We start from the raw sequence: 21685 nt of genomic DNA on the forward strand, positions 1-21685 counted from the left end.
AACAGTGTTTCCGCATGCATGCGCACACGTGCATACTCTGGCCCACTGCGGCGTCTGCGCAACTGCCACAAAAACTTTGCCGACTCCTCGTCCTGGTTCTCCCCCTCCTCACTGAATCCTCATGACAACCCTGTGAGGTTGGTGAGGCTGAGAGGCCACGGCTGGCCGCCAATGTCACCCTCTGAGCATCATGACTTGAGTGGGAATTCAAACTGTAGTCTCTCCCAGGTCCCACTCTGATGCCATCACCACGACTCCACACCGGAGCTCCTACCTGTTGCACAGAGTGGACCTAAGGGAATCCAGTAGCTTGGGAGGCATGTACAGAGCGCCAGTTCCACATAGGTGGAGCTCTTGGTAAACTCTTAGATCCGTATCCTTTGATTCACGGTGTGTGTTTTGCAAGACGAGGAAGGGTTTGTTTTTCCATGAGCTCCTAGCAGTTGAAGGGAAGCTGTTTGCATAACTTGCAAAAACACAGGCCACAACATTTGAGGCTCTTCACTGCACAAATAAAATAAATTGCACAACGTGAATCACACATAATTGGGGCTGCATCACTTCAAACAAAGCTCTTGTTTTGCTCTGTTTTGTTTTCTTAGATCTAGAGATGCGGTAAGCCAGGCTCGGCTGCTTCTTTAGAAAATGAAATAATCCAGATTTCCCCATCCTGTTGCCACAAGGAAGCTCAAAACATTTAAAGGCAATAAACTCAGCCGTGGCTACTGCTGCAAAGCCAGCGGGAGACAGAGACACCATGTATAAGCCCACAGACGTAAACCCGAGTTCACAATCAGGGCCGTGTCATGCAGCAAAGGGAAACCATGCTGCGGAAAGCCATCTGGGCTAATGAAATGTTTTGTAAAGCTACATCTATCTTTAAAATCTTAGAAAAAGGCCACTAGGAAAACGCCAGATTTGTGTACTTCTCTTGCAGTAAACGGATCAGACTCTTCCCCGTCCCCTAATAATTTTGCCATTATTGAATCTGTTCAATAATAATAATTCCGAGGCAGCAATGGCCACCAACCTAGATGGCTTTAAGATAGCATCTGGCAACTTCGGGGAGGATATGGCTGTTGATGGCTAGGCAATGCTTCTGAGCACCTGTTGCACTCAGATTAGTAGAGTGCTTCTGTGCTTGCATCCTGCTTCTACTGTTGCAAACCAAAAATCTGCCCTTTTCCCCCTTATGGGGTACCCAAGCGCCCATATAGAATCCTTTGTAGATTCTCCATCAGTCGGAGAAAAGAACAGAGGCCAACCAGAGAATATTGAGAAGCAAAGCAGCTTGTAAGCTTGATCTTTATTGATCTGTTGCAACAGGGTGCTCCCCTCACACGCAAGAAAGGAGGACCCAGAACCAAGGTGTGCCCGCCCTTATATAGACATTTTAAATTCCCTGCCCTAGAGCTCAAGACCACCCCTCCATACATCATACATACATCATAGAAGGGGTGTAACCTAAGACCAACCCCCACAAACATCATACCTACATCACAGAAAGGGCGGTCTACAGCAGAAATCTGAGTGCTTTGTTTATCTCCTGTCGTCGTTTATCTCCTGTCTGCCAGGTTACCTGTTTAATGGTCACATGATTGGATTGCCTGGGGAGCCCGGCCAGTCTTTCGTAATGACAAATACTTAGTTCCTGAGCCAGGTCACAGGCTCACACCCCATTCATATCTTAAATGTGCCCTTAAGACAGGATTTGTGAATGAAAAGACAAAGGGGAGGCTTTTCCGTTTTCCTTTGACCTTGCAGAGACAACATTTGGTTTCAGGTCGGTCCTCCTGTGCTGATCTATGTACGTGCTTGGTTGGTACACTTATGAACATTTAACATATAAGACCCCAAAATTCCTATCACGCTACTTTTGGACAGGCGCCTGCTGAGCCACTGCAAGGACAAAATGCTGGACTAGAAGGGCCGCCGGCCTGATCCACCAGCCTTCTTACTTTCTTCAGGAACAACGAAACACAAGCACACCTTTGATGCAGCAGACAAATCACCAGGTCCCTGCTGGCCTTGTGAAGCCACTGTCTCCAACAGCCCAAGGTTGTGCAGAGAGTCCAGTCCTCTCTGCTTTGTTTCCTTTCCCCAGTTCAGAGCTTGCAGGATGCTGTCCCTGCCTGGAGCAGTTTTTGTTTTCCAGACTGGCTGGCAAGTGCCCGCCAGCCAGCTGCCCAGAGAAGACACTGCTGGGTGGGGACTTCCTCGCCTTCTCCTCTTGCTTGTTCTGGAGGCATCTGCAGAACATCGTGAGTCTTTCCTGCTGCTGATGCCTCCTGGCTCGCTCAGAGGCTTCCTGCCCAGCCGGCGTGGGAGGCCTCCGTCAGTCCTTGGCTGGGCCTCCTAATAATAACCTCAGGACCTCAAAAGGGCCTCCTGGATCAGGCCCAATGATCCGCCCTCTAACCGTGGCCAACCAGGTGCCTGCGAGGCTCGGAAAGGCAGGATGGTGGTCCTAAGACTGGCCCGCCCTTGCAGAGACTGCTTCGCAGATGTCCTGTATATGATACGATATGATAACCTTTATTGTCATTGTCCCAGAACAACGAAATTGAAAAATAAAATAAAATCTACACAAGACATTCAAAACCAACAAGCCTGCTATGCCAGCTATCCCAACCTGGTTAGCTCCCTAAAAACTCTGATACCCCACTTTAAAATACAATATACAAAATACAATATACTCCTTACACTGCATTTAAAACCAAAATCGCATTTGGCTAGAAACACTTTCTCAGGCGGCTAGTCCTAGTCTTTATAACCCTGGACCTTCTTCCAGAAGGCAGAAGCTGAAAGAGATCATTTCCGGGGTGCGCACTATCCTGCGCTATCCCTGCTGCTTTCTTATGGCACCTGGAAGCATAGATTTGATCCATGGGAGAGTGCACCCAATTATTCTCTCCGCAGTCTTTACAACCCTGGACAGCATTGTTTTTTCCCTGGCTGTGCAGCTCCCAAACCACACACCATAAGTTAATACACTCTCAACAGTACAATGGTAACATGCCATCAACAGGTCCTTTGAGAGATTGTTTTTCTGGAGGATTCTCAGAAAATATAACCTCTGCTGTGCTCTCTCCATCAGGTCTTTGCTGTTTTCTCCCCAGGTTAGGTCGTCTCTCAACTCCATTCCCAGAAATCGAAACACCGAGACCTGTTCCACGCACTTCCCCTCAATAATAAGTGGCTGAATATTTACATTTCCTAAAGTCCACATGCTATTTATTTTATTGCATTTTGGCCACACCTTTCCCCTAAGGAACTCAAGGAGGTATATAAAACTCCTCCCACAACCCTTTGAGGTAGATTAGGCTGAGATATGATGTTGGATGGCCATCTGCGATGGATGCTTTAGTTGAGATTCCTGCATTTCAGGGGGTTGGACTAGATGCCCCTTAGGGGTCCCTTCTAACTCTACAGTTCTATGATTCTATGAAAAATCAGGCAGGCAGTATGATCTGTCCCAGTTCCCCACCCCATACTCTCTTCCTCAGGGCCAAGTGAGGTTATTCTGCCTCATGTCTTGGACCCAAATGCATCAGTTCATGGCCTTTCCTTCCATCCTTCCTCCTCCCCTCGGATGGCTGAGTCAGCACCTGGGCTCCGTCCAGCCCTAGCTGTAGCCTTCATCGCCTCCTGACCGGTCTGAGATGGCTGCAGCAGCAAGAAAGCAGCAAGAAAAGGTTGTTTTCTGCTGCTCCAGAGAAGCGGACACGGAGCAATGGATCCAAACTACAAGAAAGAAGATTCCACCTAAACATTAGGAAGAACTTCCTGACAGTAAGAGCTGTTTGACAGAGGAATTTGCTGCCAAGGAGTGTGGTGGAGTCTCCTTCTTTGGAGGTCTTTAAGCAGAGGCTTGACAACCATATGTCAGGAGTGCTCTGATGGTGTTTCCTGCTTGGCAGGGGGTTGGACGCGATGGCCCTTGTGGTCTCTTCCAACTCTATGATTCTATGACCCACACAGCGGCTCTGTGGTGGTGTGTGCCAATCTGAAATGAATCACAGAATCACAGAACAGTGGAGCATGTTTAGTGATGATGATGATGATGATGATAATAATAATAATAATAATAATAATAATAATAATAATTAATAATAATAATAATAATAATAATAATAATAATAATAATATATTCCCCAGCCACTCTGGGTGTCTCCCAACAGAATATTAAAAACACCAAACCTTAAAAAATTCCCAAAACAGGGCTGCCTTCAGATGTTTTCTAAAAGTCAGATACAGTGGTGCCTCTGGTAGTGAACAGGATCCGTTCCGGAGGCCCATTCGCAACCTGAAAAGAACGCAACCCACGTCTGCATGTGTGTGGATTGTGATTCGCTGGTTCTGTGCATGCGCATGACGTCATTTTGAGCATCTGCACATGCGCAAGTGGCGAAACTCGGAAGTAACCCTTTCTGGTACTTCCGGGTTGCTGCGGGATGCAACCTGAAAACACGCAACCTGAAGCAAACGTAACATGAGGTATGACTGTAGTTGCTTATTTCCTTGACATCTGATGGGAGGGTGTTCCACGGGGCGGGTGCCACCACCGAGAAGGCCCTCTGCCTGGTTCTCTGTATCCTCACTTCTCACAGTGAGGGAACCACCTAAAGGCCCTCAGCACTGGACCTTTCAAGGTCAGCACCAACACCTTGAATTGTGCTCGGAAACGTACTGGGAGCCAGTGTAGGTCTTTCAAGACCGGTGTTATATGGTCTCGGCGGCTGCTCCCAGTCACCAGTCTAGCTGCCACATTCTGGATTAGTTGTAGTTTCCGGGTCACCTTCAAAGGTAACCCCATGTAGAGCGCATTACAGTAGTCCAAGCGGGAGATAACCAGAGCATGCACGACTCTGGCAATACAGTCCGTGGGCAGGTAGGGTCTCAGCCTGCGTACCAGATGGAGCTGGGAGACAGCCGCCCTGGACACAGAATTGACCTGTGCCTCCAGCTGCTAGGATAGCAATGGCTGGAACCTGAAAATCCTTAAGTTACTTACAATATAGCAAGAGCAAAAAAAAAAAAAAAAAAAAAAAGCTTGACAATTTTTATGCAGTTTGGTATGCACAAATATTAAACACATGGAAGAGGGGAGTCTGCAACCTGCCGAGCTGCAAGATCTGAAATCCCTCCATCTAAATTCAGGTGTGAATTGATCCTATTTCTTAAACCTACGACAGCCTCCTCCGTTGTGTCTTGATTCTCTGCCACAGCCCTGCAGAGATCGGAGCTGGCATCCAACCAAAGTCCAACATACAATTGGAGATCACCACTGAACAAATACAGACATACAATGCAACCGAAATAAATAAACCACAGGTATGTGAATGTGTTGGAAGTAGCAAAGCGGAACCATTTACGGCATAAGCATAATGCTAAAAAACAATACAAGGTTGCAAAACATGGACCCTTGTTGTATGCAACAACGGCAGCAAGGATACTCATCGCTAAGAGCTGGAAAACTCAAGATCTACCCACACTGGAAGAGTGGCAGATGCAGCTGATGGACTATATGCAACTGGCCGAGATGACTGGTAGAATCCGAGACCTGGGAGAGGAGAGGATTGAGGAAGACTGGAGGAAATTCAAGATTTATTTACAAAAATATTGTAATTTGGTTGAATGTTAAGAAGGATGCTAGATCATAAATAACTGCCCACCACTGAATTAGATCTGAATTTGACGATAAGTGAGATTAAGGAAAATACAAACTTTTTGGAGAATTGCTAGATTTTATTTAAATGAGTGGAGATAAGATTGCAAACAAGTGGGTGATTTGCTTGGAAAAATTTTTTGTAACGATGTAAGTGCGAGCGGGAGACGTGAGGGAGTCCAAAGAAGTGACGAAATTATGTTATGATATAAGTAATGTTGTTTATTATTTATGCATTTGTATTCAAAAAACTTTAATAAATATGTATAAAAAAATAAAAATAAAAAAAGGTTTATTATATATTTCAAAATGAAATAAAAAATCAAGAACAGTTGCAAACAAACAAACAAAAAATAAAACATGGACCCTTGTTATACCTTCCACTTCCACTTGTCCTGTGTTGTTTACCAATGAATTGGAACAAACGTCAGTCCGCAAAAAAACCTGACTGATGTTGTGATAGGAATTTTGAGGTCTTAGATATATGTGAGATGTTCATAAGTGTATGGAGCTTTGTCGGCAAGGTGATGTCTCTGCTTTTTAAGATGCCGTCTAGGTTTGTCATCACCAGAGGAGTTTGCATAAAAGAGAAAGCATTCCTTAAAAAACAAACCTCCTCAGAAATTAGCAAAATAGAACAAGACATCACAGCCCTCTCATCACGCTACAAACAAACAGGATCTAAAAAACAAGGCTGACTGTGTCTAAATCTCTCCCAACCTGTGTGATGGCCGTTCTAGCTGCAATAAGCAGGTGTGCTGTCAACTCTTCATGAAAACCCCTAGAGGGACAAAAGGTTCCCATCCCAGGGTCAGAGAGCGGCGGGTGATGCCCAGCCCTCCTTCAGCCAACTCAGACTTTGCATCGCTGGCTCAGCGGGAGGGAGGGGTGTTCGAGGGCCGCGGTCTCTTCGGGTTTACATTCGCTCCAGCCTTGCCGGCCAAGGTCAACATTTCCCCAGCTGTTGGAGCCGCTGGCAGGCCTGGTTCTGATGACAAAGTAACTTTTCCACAAGAGGCGCTTTTGCCAAGCTCCCAAAAACACAAGGAGCCTTTCAGCAACAGTGGAAGAGGCCGAGAGAAAAGGTTAAGTGGATCTGGAGGGTTCAGGGATAAGGCAGCGAAAGAGGTGAGAGGGTAGAGCTACTAAATGTCTGGGATTTCCTGGGGTGTCCTGGTTTTTACTTTTTGAAATACGGCAACCCTACAAGAGGGTGGCCATGGGAGAAGCAGGTCTAGGCCCCGAAACTTGTTTCTGAGTCTGAAGCTGAAGTCCTGGAACCGTGCTGTGCAGTAACTTTGGGCCTCTCTGAGCATGTGCAGAGTTTGTTTCTAGTCCCACTGGCAAACGAGCGGAACAGGCGATCTCAGAAGATGGTGGACGCTCCTTCATAAGGACATAAGAAGAGCCTGCAAGTGGGTTTCTGCATCTGGAACTGGGCTGCTCTCCAGAGCAGCTGCCAATCACTGGCCGAGGCCGATGCATCCAAAACACCTGGAGGGCTTTGCATGGGGAAAGTCTGTTCTACAGCAACTCAGAGGAGGAAAACAAGGAGATCGTCCACTCCATCAGCCGTCCTGGAGCTGGGAGGCATAGCTGTCAACCTTCCCTTTTTTTGCAGGAAATTCCCTTATTCCAGCACTGTTTCCCACTGCTTCCCACTGCTATCCCGGATTGTTAGAATCATAGAATCCTAGAGTTGGAAGAGACCACAAGGGCCATCGAGTCCAACCCCCTGCCAAGCAGGAAACACCATCAGAGCACTCCTGACATATGGTTGTCAAGCCTCTGCTTAAAGACCTCCAAAGAAGGAGACTCCACCACACTCCTTGGCAGCAAATTCCACTGTCAAACAGCTCTTACTGTCAGGAAGTTCTTCCTAATGTTTAGGTGGAATCTTCTTTCTTGTAGTTTGGAACCATTGCTCCGTGTCCGCTTCTCTGGAGCAGCAGAAAACAACCTTTCTCCCTCCTCTATGTTAGATATCCCGTAGACTGTCCCCAGGACAGGTGAGGCTGCTGATCCCTTATTTTCAAGTCTGAAAGTTGACAGCTAGGCTGGGAGGTGACGCTGAGATGCTCAGCACTCCAGCCCAGAGCCTTCAGCAGCCACCATCTTTGGCCTGCTGTCAGATGATGCTGCCTGTCTGATTTTTCATAGAATCAAAGAATGCTAGAACTGGAAGTGTTGTAAACAAAGATCTGCCCTTTTTTCTCCTTATGGGGTACCCAAGAGCCCATATAGAGTCCTTACGTAGGTTCCCTATTGGTAGGAGAAAATTACAGAGGCCAACCAGAGAATATTGAGAAGCAAAGCAGCTAGTAAGCCTGATCTTTATTGACCTGTTGCAACAGGGTGCTCACTCACCACACGCAGGAGGGAGGTGAAACCTTGAACAATGGCGCACAAGGCCTTATATAGACATTTTAAATTCCTTGCCCTGGAGCTCAAGACCACCCATCCATACATCATGCATACATCACAGAAGGGATGTACCTCAAGACACCCCCCCCCCGATACATCATACCTACATCACAGAAAGGGCGGTCTGCAGCAGAAATCTGAGTGCTTTGTTTATCTCCTGTCTGCCAGGTTACCTGTTTAATGGTCACATGACTGGATTGCCTGAGGAGCCTGGCCAGTCTTTTGTAATGATAAATACTTAGTTCCTGAGCCAGGTCACAGGCTCACACCCTATTCATATCTTGTTGTTGTTGTTTAGTCGTTTAGTTGTGTCCGACTCTTCGTGGCCCCCTGGACCAGAGCACGCCAGGCACTCCTGTCTTCCACTGCCTCCCGCAGTTTGGTCAGACTCATGTTTGTAGCTTCGAGAACAGTGTCCAACCATCTCGTCCTCTGTCGTCCCCTTCTCCTTGTGATTCATATCTTAAATGTACCCTTAAGACAGGATTTGTGAAGGAAAAGACAATGGGGAGGCTTTTCCATTTTCCTTTGACCTTGCAGAGAAAACATTTGGGAATAAAAAATGGTTTCAGGTCAGTCTTCCTGTGCTGATCTATGTACATGCTTGATCGGTACACTTATGAACATTTAACGTATATCTAAGACCTCAAAATTCCTATCACAGAAGGTACCCCTAGGGGTCATCTAGTCCAACCCCCTGCAATGCATGCCAGAGGGCCCCCACCTTCAGAGGCGATCTATTGCACTGCAAAACAGCTTATACCGCCTTCCTAACAATTAGTCAGAACCTCCTTTCTCGTAACCGGACTCTGCTGGACCAGGTCCTACCCTCCAGAGCAGCAGAAAACAAGTTGACTTTTCGAGGTTTTCTGCTAACGTGATTGAAATTCTACTCCGCGGTCCCTCTGCTCCCTTGCCAGCCTCTCCTCCTCCCTATATTAACAACCATAATGTGCTAACTTAGCAGAATTTCCATTCCCGCAGAAAAGTTATTTCAAAAAATAAATGTCGGGAGCTGCCGTCCGCAAATAGTGGCCTGTCAGAGAGGCAGCTGCAAGCTGCCCTACAGCGATCTGATGTCCTCTTCTGGGAGGGCTTGGAGACCCTCTTTCTACTTCCACCCCACGGTTTGTTGTTGGAGTGCCTCTGCCCCCCCCTTTCTCCTTCCCAACGGAGATTTGCTCTCCCTGACATTGCATCCTGGAGGGGTTCCAGGAGTTCATGGGAAAGAGGCCCCTGGCTTGGTCTGCAGCTCTGCGTGGGGAGAGCAGTTGTTTTGGAGAGAGGAAGCGGCTGGGGTATTTGCCAGCTCGCCCCTCCTCTGCCCTGGCATGACCTTGAAGCAGACATGGCCAAACGGACTCGAAAGCACCTGCGAGGGAAGGCCAGCCAGAGGCAGCAACCTGAGTTTATTTGTATCCCCCCTTTCCATGGCAGAAGCAGGTTCAAAGCAGCTCTTGACAATGTAATGTTACAGGAATTCTAATTTGTTGTTGTTTAGTCGTGTCCGACTCTTTGTGACCCCCTGGACCAGTGAAATATACTCAGAGTCGCAAGTGATTTCATGCTCTTTATTCAGCTCATAGTGGTGAGGAGGAATGAATGAATGTCCCCTCAAAGTATCTGCTTTATATACATTATTAACACAATGGGCTGCACATGATTGGCTAATTCTGGAATTCTACTGTAAGCCAATCAGGTTGTGGATTCACTTCTATCTGGAGGATGATTGGGTGGTTCCTGCCAATCAATCATATTGCTGCATTGTTCTAGGACCAATCAGACAGCTGCATTCTGAATCCTATTGTTCTAGGACCAATCAGACTGCTGCAATTTGGATCCTATTGTTCTAGGACCAATCAGACTGCTGCAGTTTGGATCCTATTCAACTCAGTACATAACAACCAAAGAAGAAGAAGAAGAAGAGTTTGGATTTGATATCCCACCTTCCACTCCCCTTCAGGATTCTCAAAGCGGCTCACATTCTCCTTTCCCTTCCTCCCCCACAACAAACACTCTGTGAGGTGAGTGGGGCTGAGAGACTTCAGAGAAGTGTGACTGGCCCAAGGTCACCCAGCAGCTGCAGGTGGAGGAGCGGAGACGCGAACCCGGTTCACCAGATTACGAGACTACCGCTCTTAACCACTACACCACACTGGCTCCGCTGTCTTCCACTGCCTCCCGCAGTTTGGTCAAACTCATGCTGGCAGCTTCGAGAACACTGTCCAACCATCTCGTCCTCTGTCGCCCCCTTCTCCTTGTGCCCTTCATCTTTCCCAACATCAGGGTCTTTTGCAGGGAGTCTTCTCTTCTCATGAGGGGGCCAAAGTCTTGGAGCCTCAGCTTCAGGATCTGTCCTTCCAGTGAGCACTCAGGGCTGATTTCCTTCAGAATGGAGAGGTTGGATCTTCTTGCAGTCCATGGGACTCTCAAGAGTCTCCTCCAGCACCATAATTCAAAAGCATCCATTCTTCGGTGATCAGCCTTCTTTATGGTCCAGCTTTCACTTCCATACATCACTATTGGGAAAACCATAGCTTTAACTATATGGACCTTTGTTGGCAAGGTGATGGCTCTGAGCTATGCCATGCAGGGCCACCCAAGATGGACGCATTCTCCCATCCAATTTGAAACCATACCTGACCCTACTTTGCAAATGGGTTGTCCGTTTTTATTGCTGAACCACAAGGAGCACCATGAAGATATTGGCAGTTTTATTTTCCATGCCACTGTGTTGTACCTTCTTGTCTGCCTCCCAACCACCCAGGCTTCCTCACTGCACCAAATCTGGCACACAGCTCCCTCCTTCTACGCCTGGACCTCAGAGCCTGTGACAGCGGTGATTTGGCTTCCCAAGACACAGGTCTTCAACGGAGCGCTAACTTGCCGCTGCTGCTGACTTCAGCTGTCTTCTGGTGTCCCACGACAGGCCTGCAATGTTCCTGTAACCCAAGCAAGATGGCAATTTGTCCTCTTCTCCCTGCCCTACTTTGCAATAGGACCCCTCATGGCTGTGAGTCACTAGGTTGCCCCGAGGTGCTGGGCTCTTTTCCCAGAGAGGCGGCCGCTCTTGCCGGGGTTTTTTTCACAGTTGCGTGCCAAAACTTCACTTACAAACCCAACCAAAACAAGCTCTTCAGCCTTCTCCTCTCCTGGCCCAGCCTTGGAAGCCAACAGAGCAGAAATATACTTGGAGTTGAGAGTGGATTTCATGCTCTTTATTCAGCTCATAGTAGTGAGGAATGGAAGTTCCCCCAGAATGTCTGCTTTATATACATCATTTACACAATGGGCCCCATGTGATTGGCTAATTCCTGGATTCACCTGTAGGCCAATCAGGTTGCGGATTCACTTCCACCTGGAGCTGGACTGGGTGGCTCCTGTGGACCAATCAGACTGCTGCATTCTGGATCCTATTGTTCTAGGACCAATCAGACTGCTGCATTCTGGACCCTATTGTTCTAGGACCAATCAGACTGCTGCATTCTGAATCCTATTCTAGGACCAATCAGACTGCTGCATTCTGGACCCTATTGTTCTAGGACCAATCAGACTGCTGCATTCTGGATCCTATTGTTCTAGGACCAATCAGACTGCTACATTCTGAATCCTATTGTTCTAGACCCAATCAGGCTGCTGCATTCTGAATCCTATTGTTCTAGGACCAATCAGGCTGCTGCATTCTGAATCCTATTGTTCTAGGACCAATCAGGCTGCTGCATTCTGGATCCTATTGTTCTAGGACCAATCAGATTGCTGCATTCTGACTCCTATTGTTCTAGGACCAATCAGACTGCTGCATTCTGAATCTTATTGTTCTAGGACCAATCAGACCACTGCATTCTGAATCCTATTCAACTCAGTACATAACAGTTGTGATGCCCAAACTGCGGAGAATTCAAGAGCTCCGCCGGGTGATGACCACTGAGCCCCGCTGCCCTCCAAAGTGGTGGTTCTGCGGCTCGTCTCTTCCTCTCCGCAGATGCCAACCCCTACAAAACTCTTCTTGTGAATGGCTCCCTTTCTCCCACAATCACAGGGTAGCGTGTAAACCTCACCAGGACGCCTGTCAACAGGGCCCCTGGCCAAACTTCTCTGTAATGCAAACCAGGCCATGTAGCTCGGAGGGGAGATTCCTTCCGCCCCGGAATGTGCCTGAGCATTTGGATCCTGGAGATGATTTTTCCCCGGTCACGGGACACAGAAACCTCCTTTCTGAGCTTGCTTTCTAGTTCACAGAGGCGGGGAGTGGGGAGAGGGGATGAATGCATTACTCCAAGCTGTGCTAGCTACGGACTAACTCTAACTCTAACTCTATTATTTATACCCCGCCCATCTGGCTGGGTTTCTCCAGCCACTCTACGGAGGCATGTTCACACACCACTCCTGTGGGCAAACGGTGGTACCAGTGTGGTTTCACAGGTTTAATAATAATAATAATAATAAATATTTTTTTATTTATACCCCACCCTTCCCGGTTCAGAAAACTGGGCTCAGGGCAGCTAAAAACAAATTTAAAACAATTGAGGCTACAAAAAAAAAAGAAGAAGCTTAAAATACAGTATAAAATGTGGACAACAATAAATTCAGAATTCAAAAATCAACTTGGGGTGGGGGGGGAAGCATCCAATAAACATTAGATAGTCACCAGGGCTAGCTGGCTAAATTAGTCCCATTTGGGCCAGCGAGGAGACCAGGGGAGAATTAGCTGTGGGGTCTCAAAGCGGGTGAGGGAAGGGAATAAAAGTTCAGACTGAATTCAAATTAAAGGCCAGGCAGAATAGCTCTGTCTTACAGGCCCGGCGGAAGGAGGTTAAATCCTGCAGGGCCCTGGTCTCATGGGACAGAGCATTCCACCAGGTTGGAGCCATCACTGACTTCCTTAGGGCCCGGGACCTCTCAACTATGATTATTCATGGACCTTAAGGTCCTCTGCAGGGCAGACCAGGAGAGGCTGTCCCCTAAGTATGAGGGTCCTAAGCCACAAAGGGCTTTAAAGGTCAAAACCAGCACCTTAGGAGAGGATTTGTACCACAGTTCAAGAAGGACACGGACAAACTGGAACGTGTCCAGAGGAGGGCAACCAAAATGGTCAAAGGCCTGGAAACGATGCCTTATGAGGAACGGCTAAGGGAGCTGGGCATGTTTAGCCTGGAGAAGAGGAGGTTAAGGGGTGATATGATAGCCATGTTCAAATATATAAAAGGATGTCACATAGAGGAGGGAGAAAGGTTGTTTTCTGCTGCTCCAGAGAAGCGGACACGGATTAATGGATCCAAACTACAAGAAAGAAGATTCCACCTAAACATTAGGAAGAACTTCCTGACAGTAAGAGCTGTTTGACAGTGGAATTTGCTGCCAAGGAGTGTGGTGGAGTCTCCTTCTTTGGAGGTCTTTAAGCAGAGGCTTGACAACCATATTTCAGGAGTGCTCTGATGGGGTTTCCTGCTTGGCAGGGGGTTGGACTCGATGGCCCTTGTGGTCTCTTCCAACTCTAGGATTCTATGGTTCTAAGAAAAGAGAAAAAGAAAAGCCATATTGCGTGAGACTCGGTAATTTACTTTGGAGAATGGAAATCCAGCAATGGTCTCTCTCTTCACTTGCTGGAACACTTCTTCCAGTCCCGGGGGGTGGGGTGGGGGGTTTGTGGTTTTATCCAACCCTTCATTTGATTTGAAGACAGTCAGCACCCTGGCTATTTCCCACGCTGTTGGCTGCTCCCAAAATGCAGGGTGCGTCTGTGTGTGTGTTTGTGGGGGGATGTTTGGAGAAGGGGAGGTGGAGAGCAGCTTTGTTTTAATTCCTCAGCCCTTCATGGCTTTTCTGGAGCCAGGCAGGCTGCCTGGGGTGGATGTGGCCGGGGAGGTGGGCAGATGAAGTGAGATAGTTCAGCTAAGCAGGGATTAAATTTCAGGGACCCCCAGCAGCCAGGGATGGAAGGCGAGGGCGACTGAGGCTCCCGCTCCAACTGGTGATGGCTCTGCTTCCACCGGTCCGAAGCAACAATACTTTGGAATCCCAGTTGCTGGAAAACACCGCAGGGGAGCTGCTGAGGTCCCACTTGTGGGTTTTCCAGGGGAGTATCTGGCTGGACGCTGGACTAGATGGGCCCCCAGCCTAATCTATCAGCCTCTTAAACGCTGGCCTCCCTGGAAACCCTGCTCCTGCTCTCTGCCTTTGTCTGTGGGCAAATCTTTGCCATTGTTCTAAGAATTTCAAGGTCTCAAATATAGAATAAATATTCATAAATGCACACGTATCTAAATATATGAACCATGTGTCTGGAATAGAGCAATCCTGGAGCCATTTCAACTCTCCCAGTGACCTCAAATATTCCTCTGCAGGAAGGGAGGCAAATGGAGGAAGCCTTCCCGTTGTCTTTTTGCTGGGGAATCCTGTCTTAAGGGAGTATTTGTGTATGAATAGGGTGAGCCTGTGACCTGGACTCAGGAACTAGGATATTGTTGTTGTTTAGTTGTTCAGTCATGTCCGACTCTTTGTGACCCCCTGGACCAGAGCATGCCAGGCACTCCTGTCTTCCACTGCCTCCCGCAGTTTGGTCAAACTCATGCTGGTAGCTTCCATAACACTGTCCCACCCTCTCGTCCTCTGTCGTCCCCTTCTCCTTGTGCCCTCCATCTTTCCCAGCATCAGGGTCTTTTCCAGGGAGTCTTCTCTTCTCATGAGGGGGCCAAAGTCTTGGAGCCTCAGCTTCAGGATCTGTCCTTCCAGTGAGCACTCAGGGCTGATTTCCTTCTGAATGGAGAGGTCTGATCTTCTTGCAGTCCATGGGACTCTCAAGAGTCTCCTCCAGCACCATAAGGAGGATTAGACAAATTCATGAAGGAGGAGAGAGCTATTGATGGCTGCTAACCAGGATGGTTGAGTTCTGCCCTTCACAGCTGGAGAAAGCAATGCATCTGAATACAGCACCAGTTGCTGGAAACCACAAGAGGGAAGAATGCCTCTCTTGCGCCCAGGTCCTGCTTCTTGTAGGTTTCTGTTTGGGGTGTCTGCTTGGCCACTGTAAGCGCATGGTGCTGGACCAGTTGGGTCATCATTGGCCTGATCCTTCAGGTTCTTCTTAGGTTCTTTGGTTCTTACATCCTTGCTGGAAGGACGGACGGGTCTTCCTCCAGCTGTTCTGCATCTGCCTTTCCTTTGCTTAATTTTGCCACATGCTTAGGGCAACGGAACAAATAAGATTTTGCCAGAAGAGGAACTGGAGAAGGAGGTATCTGAAACAGAAGTGTTGGTGGCATGAAAAAAGAAAAGCCTATTTAATTCTTGGGCAAGAACTTGTGCAATTTTTTTTATTTATTTCTGTGATTTAAATAGCATACCAGCTGGCCAGCTGTGGCTTGGTTGGTCAGCAAATATCTGGTGCATTTAAGGAAGGCCAACAAATGATCAGCACATGTGTGACCACAAAAAGGAAAAAGTTGGGCTTGATATTTTGTGCCTGTTTTCCATTGTGGATCTTGCCCCACTCCCCCACGTTGCAGGAGCATCTTAAGACAAAGGCTGGGTCTCCTTCTCTTTGTCTTCAGAATCAGGGCCCAGGTGTTACTTTCAAAAAATGCAGGGATGTGGGAAAAAAATCATTCCATTAGCACCTTTTGTTGTTGTTGTTTAGTTGTGTCCAACCCTTCGTGACCCCATGGACCAGAGCACGCCAGGCTCTCCTATCTTCCACTGCCTCCCACAGTTTGGTCAGACTCATGTTTGTAGCTTCGAGAACGCTGTCCCACCATCTCGTCCTCTATCGTTCCCTTCTCCTTGTGCCCTCCATCTTTCCCAACATCAGGGTCTTTTCCAGGGAGTCTTCTCTTCTGATGAGGTGGCCAAAGTATTGGAGCCTCAGTTTCACGATCTGTCCTTCCAGTGAGCACTCAGGGCTGATATCCTTCAGAATGGATTGGTTTGATCTTCTAGCAGTCCATGGGACTCTCCAGAGCCTCCTCCATAATTCAAAAGCATCAATTCTTCGGCGATCAGCCTTCTTTATGGTCCAGCTCTCACTTCCATACATCACTATTGGGAAAACCATGGCTTTAACTATACGGACCTTTGTTGGTAAGGTGATGTCTCTGCTTTTTAAGATGCTGTCTAGGTTTGCCATCGCCTTTCTCCCAAGAAGCAGGCGTCTTTTAATTTCGTGACTGCTGTCACCATCTGCAGTGATCATGGAGCCCAAGAAAGTAAAATCTCTCACTGCCTCCATTTCTTCCCCTTCTATTTGCCAGGAGGTGATGGGACCAGTGGCCATGATCTTCGTTTTTTTGATGTTGAGCTTCAGACCATATTTTGCGCTCACCTCTTTCACCCTCATTAAGAGGTTCTTTAATTCCTCCTCACTTTCTGCCATCAAGGTTGTGTCATCTGCATATCTGAGGTTGTTGATATTTCTTCCGGCAATCTTAATTCCGGCTTGGGATTCATCCAGCCCAGCCTTTCGCATGATGAATTCTGCATATAAGTTAAATAAGCAGGGAGACAATATACAGCCTTGCCGTACTCCTTTTCCAATTTTGAACCAATCAGTTGTTCCATATCCAGTTCTAACTGTAGCTTCTTGTCCCACATAGACATTTCTCAGGAGACAGATGAGGTGATCAGGCACTCCCATTTCTTTAAGAACTTGCCATAGTTTGCTGTGGTCGACACAGTCAGAAGCTTTTGCATAGTCAATGAAGCAGAAGTAGATGTCTTTCTGGAACTCTCTAGCTTTCTCCATAATCCAGCGCATGTTTGCAATTTGGTCTTTGGTTCCTCTGCCCCTTCAAAATCCAGCTTGCACTTCTGGGAGTTCTTGGTCCACATACTGCTTAAGCCTGCCTTGTAGAATTTTAAGCATAACCTTGCTAGCGTGTGAAATGAGTGCAATTGTGCGGTAGTTGGAGCATTCTTTGGCACTGCCCTTCTTTGGGATTGGGATGTAGACTGATCTTCTCCAATCCTCTGGCCACTGCTCAGTTTTCCAAATTTGCTGGCATATTGAGTGTAGCACCTTAACAACATCATCTTTTAAAATTTTAAATAGTTCAGCTGGAATATCATCACTTCCACTGGCCTTGTTATTAGCAGTGCTTTCTAAGGCCCATTTGACTTCACTCTCCAGGATGTCTGGCTCAAGGTCAGCAACCACACTACCTGGGGTATATGAGACATCCGTTTCTTTCTGGTATAATTCCTCTGTGTATTCTTGCCACCTCTTCTTGGTGTCTTCTGCTTCTGTTAGGTCCTTTCCACTTTTGTCTTTTATTATGGAAATCTTTGTACGAAATGTTCCTTTCATATCTCCAATTTTCTTGAACAGATCTCTGGTTTTGCCCATTCTGTTGTTTTCCTCTATTTCTTTGCATTGATCATTTAAGAAGGCCTTCTTGTCTCTCCTTGCTATTTTTTTGAAATCTGCATTCAATTTCCTGTATCTTTAACTATCTCCCTCGCATTTTGCTTGCCTTCTCTCCCCCGCTATTTGTAAGGCCTCATTGGACAGCCACTTTGCTTTCTTGCATTTCCTTTTCATTGGGATGGTTTTCGTTGCTGCCTCCTGTATAATGTTACGAGCCTCCATCCATAGTTCTTCAGGCACTCTGTCCACCAAATCTAAATCCTTAAACCTGTTCCTCACTTCCACTGTGTATTCATAAGGGATTTGACTTAGATTGTATCTTACCGGCCCAGTGGTTTTCCCTACTTTCTTCAGTTTAAGCTTGAATTTTGCTATAAGAAGCTGATGATCTGAGCCACAGTCAGCTCCAGGTCTTGTTTTTGCTGACTGTATAGAGCTTCTCCATCTTTGGCTGCAGAGAATATAATCAATCTGATTTCGATGCTGCCCATCTGGTGATGTCCATGTGTAGAGTCGTCTCTTGTGTTGTTGGAAAAGCGTGTTTGTGATGACCAGCTTGTTCTCTTGACAGAACTCTATTAGCCTTTGTCCTGCTTCGTTTTGAACTACATGGCCAAACTTGCCAGTTGTTCCTTTTATCTCTTGACTCCCTACTTTAGCGTTCCAATCCCCTATAATGAGAAGAACATCCTTCTTTGGTATCATTTCTATAAGGTGTTGTAAGTCTTCATAGAATTGGTCAATTTCAGTTTCTTCAGCACCAGTAGTTGGTGCATAAACTTGGATTACTGTGATGTTAAAAGGTCTGCCTTGGATTTGTATCAAGATCATTCTATCATTTTTGGGATTGCATCCCAGTACAGCTTTCATCACTCTTTTGTTGACTATGAGGGCCACTCCATTTCTTTTACGGGATTCTTGCCCACAGTAGTAGATATGATGGTCATCCGAACTGAATTCGCCCATTCCCGTCCATTTTAGTTCACTGATGCCCAGGATGTCAATATTTATTCTTGCCATCTCACTTTTGACCACATCCAACTTACCCATGTTCATGGTTCTTACATTCCAGGTTCCTATGCAATATTTTTCTTTACAGCATTGGACTTTCCTTTCGCTTCCAGGCATATCCGCAACTGAGCGTCCTTTCGGCTTTGGCCCAGCCACTTCATCAGCTCTGAATCTACTTGTACTTGTCCTCCACTCTTCCTCAGTAGCATGTTGGACGCCTTCCGACCTGAGGGGCTCATCTTCCAGCGTCATAACTTTTATATGCCTGTTGTCTTTGTCCATGGAGTTTTCTTGGCAGGGATACTGGAGTGGCTTGCCGGTTCCTCCTCCAGGTGGATCACGTTTGGTCAAAACTCTCCACTATGACCTGTCCATCTTGGGTGGCCCTGGACGGCATAGCTCATAGCTTCTCTGAGTTATTCAAGCCCCTTCGCCACGGCAAGGCAGTGATCCATGAAGGGGATTAGCACCTTAGAGACCAACTAAATTTGTTTTTGTTTTTATTTATTTTATTTTGTTTTTATTTAAATTTGTTTTTGTTATTGTTATTAGCACCTTAGAGACCAACTAAATTTGTTTTTGTTATGAGCTTTTGTGTGCATTCACACTTCTTCAGATACACTGAAACAGAAGTCACCAGACCCTTATATATAGTGATAGGGTTGGGAGGGGTATTACTCAGAAGGGTGGTGGGAATGGGTGATTGGCTGATGGGTGTGGTAAACCTGTTGACGACTGTTAATGACTGCAGTTGTCTTACAGGAAAAAGCAAGGGGTGAGATGGCTAAAAATAGCTTTATCATGTATAATGAGATAAGAATCCAATGTCTCTATTCAGACCAGGTCTTTCCATGGTTTTAAGTTTGGTAATAAGTTGCAATTCAGCAAAATCACTTTCCAGTCTATTTCTCAAAACAAAATAAAAAAATTCCTTCCAGTAGCACCTTAAAGACCAACTAAGTTAGTTCTTGGTATGAGCTTTCGTGTGCATGCACACTTCTTCAGATACACATGCACACGAAAGCTCATACCAAGAACTAACTTAGTTGGTCTTTAAGGTGCTACTGGAAGGAATTTTTTTATTTTGTTTTGACTATGGCAGACCGACACGGCTACCTATCTGTAACCAGTCTATTTCTGAAATTCTTTTGTAATATGACAGGTACCTCAAAGTTTTTGCTTTGACTACGGCAGACCAACACGGCTACCTACCTGTAACTAGGGATATGGAAGTTTACTCTGGAGTAGCCCTGGTGGCAGAGCAAAGGGCAAAGTAGATGTGAGACAGGAGACTTTAGCAGGGGCCTCCATTGTGTCACTCATGGGAGACTGCTTCTTCTTCTTTGGCGATCATTCGTACCCCAGTAAGAGGACTTCTTGGATCATTCTTTGTCTGGCTCCTTCCCTTTGACCTTACCGCCTTGGGTGACCCTGCTGGGAGTACGAGATTCCCGACGGCTTCACTCACAAGGGTCATAGGTACGTGCAAGCCCACTCACCACGACAAGGCGATGGGCCAGTGAGTAGGAATGGGAGACTACAGTTGGCAATGCAAGCAGGAGGGATTTTGAGTAGGAAAAGCCCTGATGTGGTGGTGGGGGGGGTAAGTTAAATGCCCCTTTAATGCCCTTCCTCTCAAAACTGCAGCCTCTTTCATTTTTAAAAAAGCACTGCCAGGCTGATGAAGAAGAAGACTGCAATTTAAAAATGCAATATACAGTGCTACCTTGGTACTGAAACGGCTTGGCTCCTGAACAAATCGGCTCCTGAATGCCACAACTTGGAAGTGTGTGCTCTGGTTTGCAAATGTTCTTCAGAAGTCGAACATTCCTGCTTGAGTGCAGGAAGCTCTTGCAGCCAATCAGAAGCCCCGCTTTGGTTTTTGAACGGTTTCGGGAGTCAAACGGACTCCCGGAACAGATTAAGTTTGAGAACCAAGGTAAAGGTAAAGGTAAAGGGACCCCTGACCATAAGGTCTAGTTGTGGCCAACTCTGGGGTTGCGGCACTCCTCTCGCTTTATTGGCCGAGGGAGCCAGTGTACAGCTTCCGGGTCATGTGGCCAGCATGACTAAGCCGCTTCTGGCGAACCAGAGCAGTGCACGGAAGCGCCGTTTACCTTCCCGCCAGAGTGGTATCTATTTATCTACTTGCATTTTGACGTGCTTTCGAACTGCTAGGTTGACAGGAGCAGGGACCGAGCAACGGGAGTTCACCCCATCGCGGGGATTCGAACCACCGACCTTCTGATCGGCAAGTCCTAGGCTCTGTGGTTTAACCCACAGCGCCACCCGCGTCCCACTGTATAAAAATACAAAGTATTTCCAATAAATAAAACAAAGCAATGCATCAACACCCAACTTCACTTGCCAGGCTATGCTTAGCTAATTTTTATAAGCTTCCTTTGTAACATTTGGGTGCACCGCCCAGCTGACGCCCTGCATGCTTACTCACATGGTAGCGCCACTCATTTGGGGGGCGGGCAGGCGTTACTTGCCGGTAAGTGTGTGGAAGACTGCAGCCTCAATGCTTCTTGCTCTACAGCTTCAAGAGAGATCCGGCCTGTTGTGAAATCAACTCCTATTTTTGGGATAAGTCTTGTTATTCTCCCTTCATCAACCCCCCCCTTTATAATTCAGGGCAATCAGATCCATGTCCCACTGGGCCATTCCCAGGCACTCCCCCCAAACTGGGAACTGGTCAGAAGTCGGGATGCTGTGATTTTATTGTGGACTGAACTTGTTGCGTTGCATCACAAAAGCATTTCCAGATAAATAAACACATTGTGATCGCTCCCACCCCCATCCCTGGGCTCCCAATTTTCCAGAGACTAAATTGTTTGATTTTCTGCCTCAAAAAAACACACCAAAACACAACAGATTGGATACGGGTTGAAAGATTAGAATGACCCATTTCCTGAATGAAGCCAGATGGGGAAAGAAGGCAGCTGAAAGGCCGTCCTGCGCAGACCACAACCCCTCTGGGTCCCCCTTTCGCTGTTTATTAATTTCTGGTTATGCTTTTCAATCTTCTCCCTCGGTCCTTGTAGGCTTAGCCTTTGCCCTTTCCAGAAGGGACGGAAGGATCTGTCAACGACTGCTGTCTCTGTTCCTCATTCTCCCAGTCTTACATTTGGGTCTGCACATTTCTGGAGAGGGTTTTGTTTTAATTTTTAGGAAAGAAAATCTCATGCAAATCCACCAGCATTTTAGTGAGCACGTCCCCT

At 47.0% G+C, this 21685-nt stretch overlaps 1 protein-coding gene and 1 long non-coding RNA gene across 2 annotated transcripts in view; both read right to left on the bottom strand.

Moving 5' to 3' along the window:
* The window catches only part of LOC307212073, a 198262-nt gene that overhangs the window by 3018 nt on the left and 173559 nt on the right, over window positions 1–21685 (bottom strand). The window lies entirely within an intron of this gene.
* The window catches only part of SCARA3 (scavenger receptor class A member 3), a 59525-nt gene continuing 47894 nt past the window's right edge, over window positions 10055–21685 (bottom strand). The window contains exon 7 of the transcript XR_013836571.1: window positions 10055–10247. The gene's annotated coding sequence lies outside the window, so the exon portion shown is untranslated. The remainder of the gene's footprint in view (window positions 10248–21685) is intronic.

The sequence above is a fragment of the Podarcis cretensis genome, assembly GCF_951804945.1.
Source record: "Podarcis cretensis genome assembly, chromosome: 3".
Classification (NCBI taxonomy): domain Eukaryota; kingdom Metazoa; phylum Chordata; class Lepidosauria; order Squamata; family Lacertidae; genus Podarcis; species Podarcis cretensis.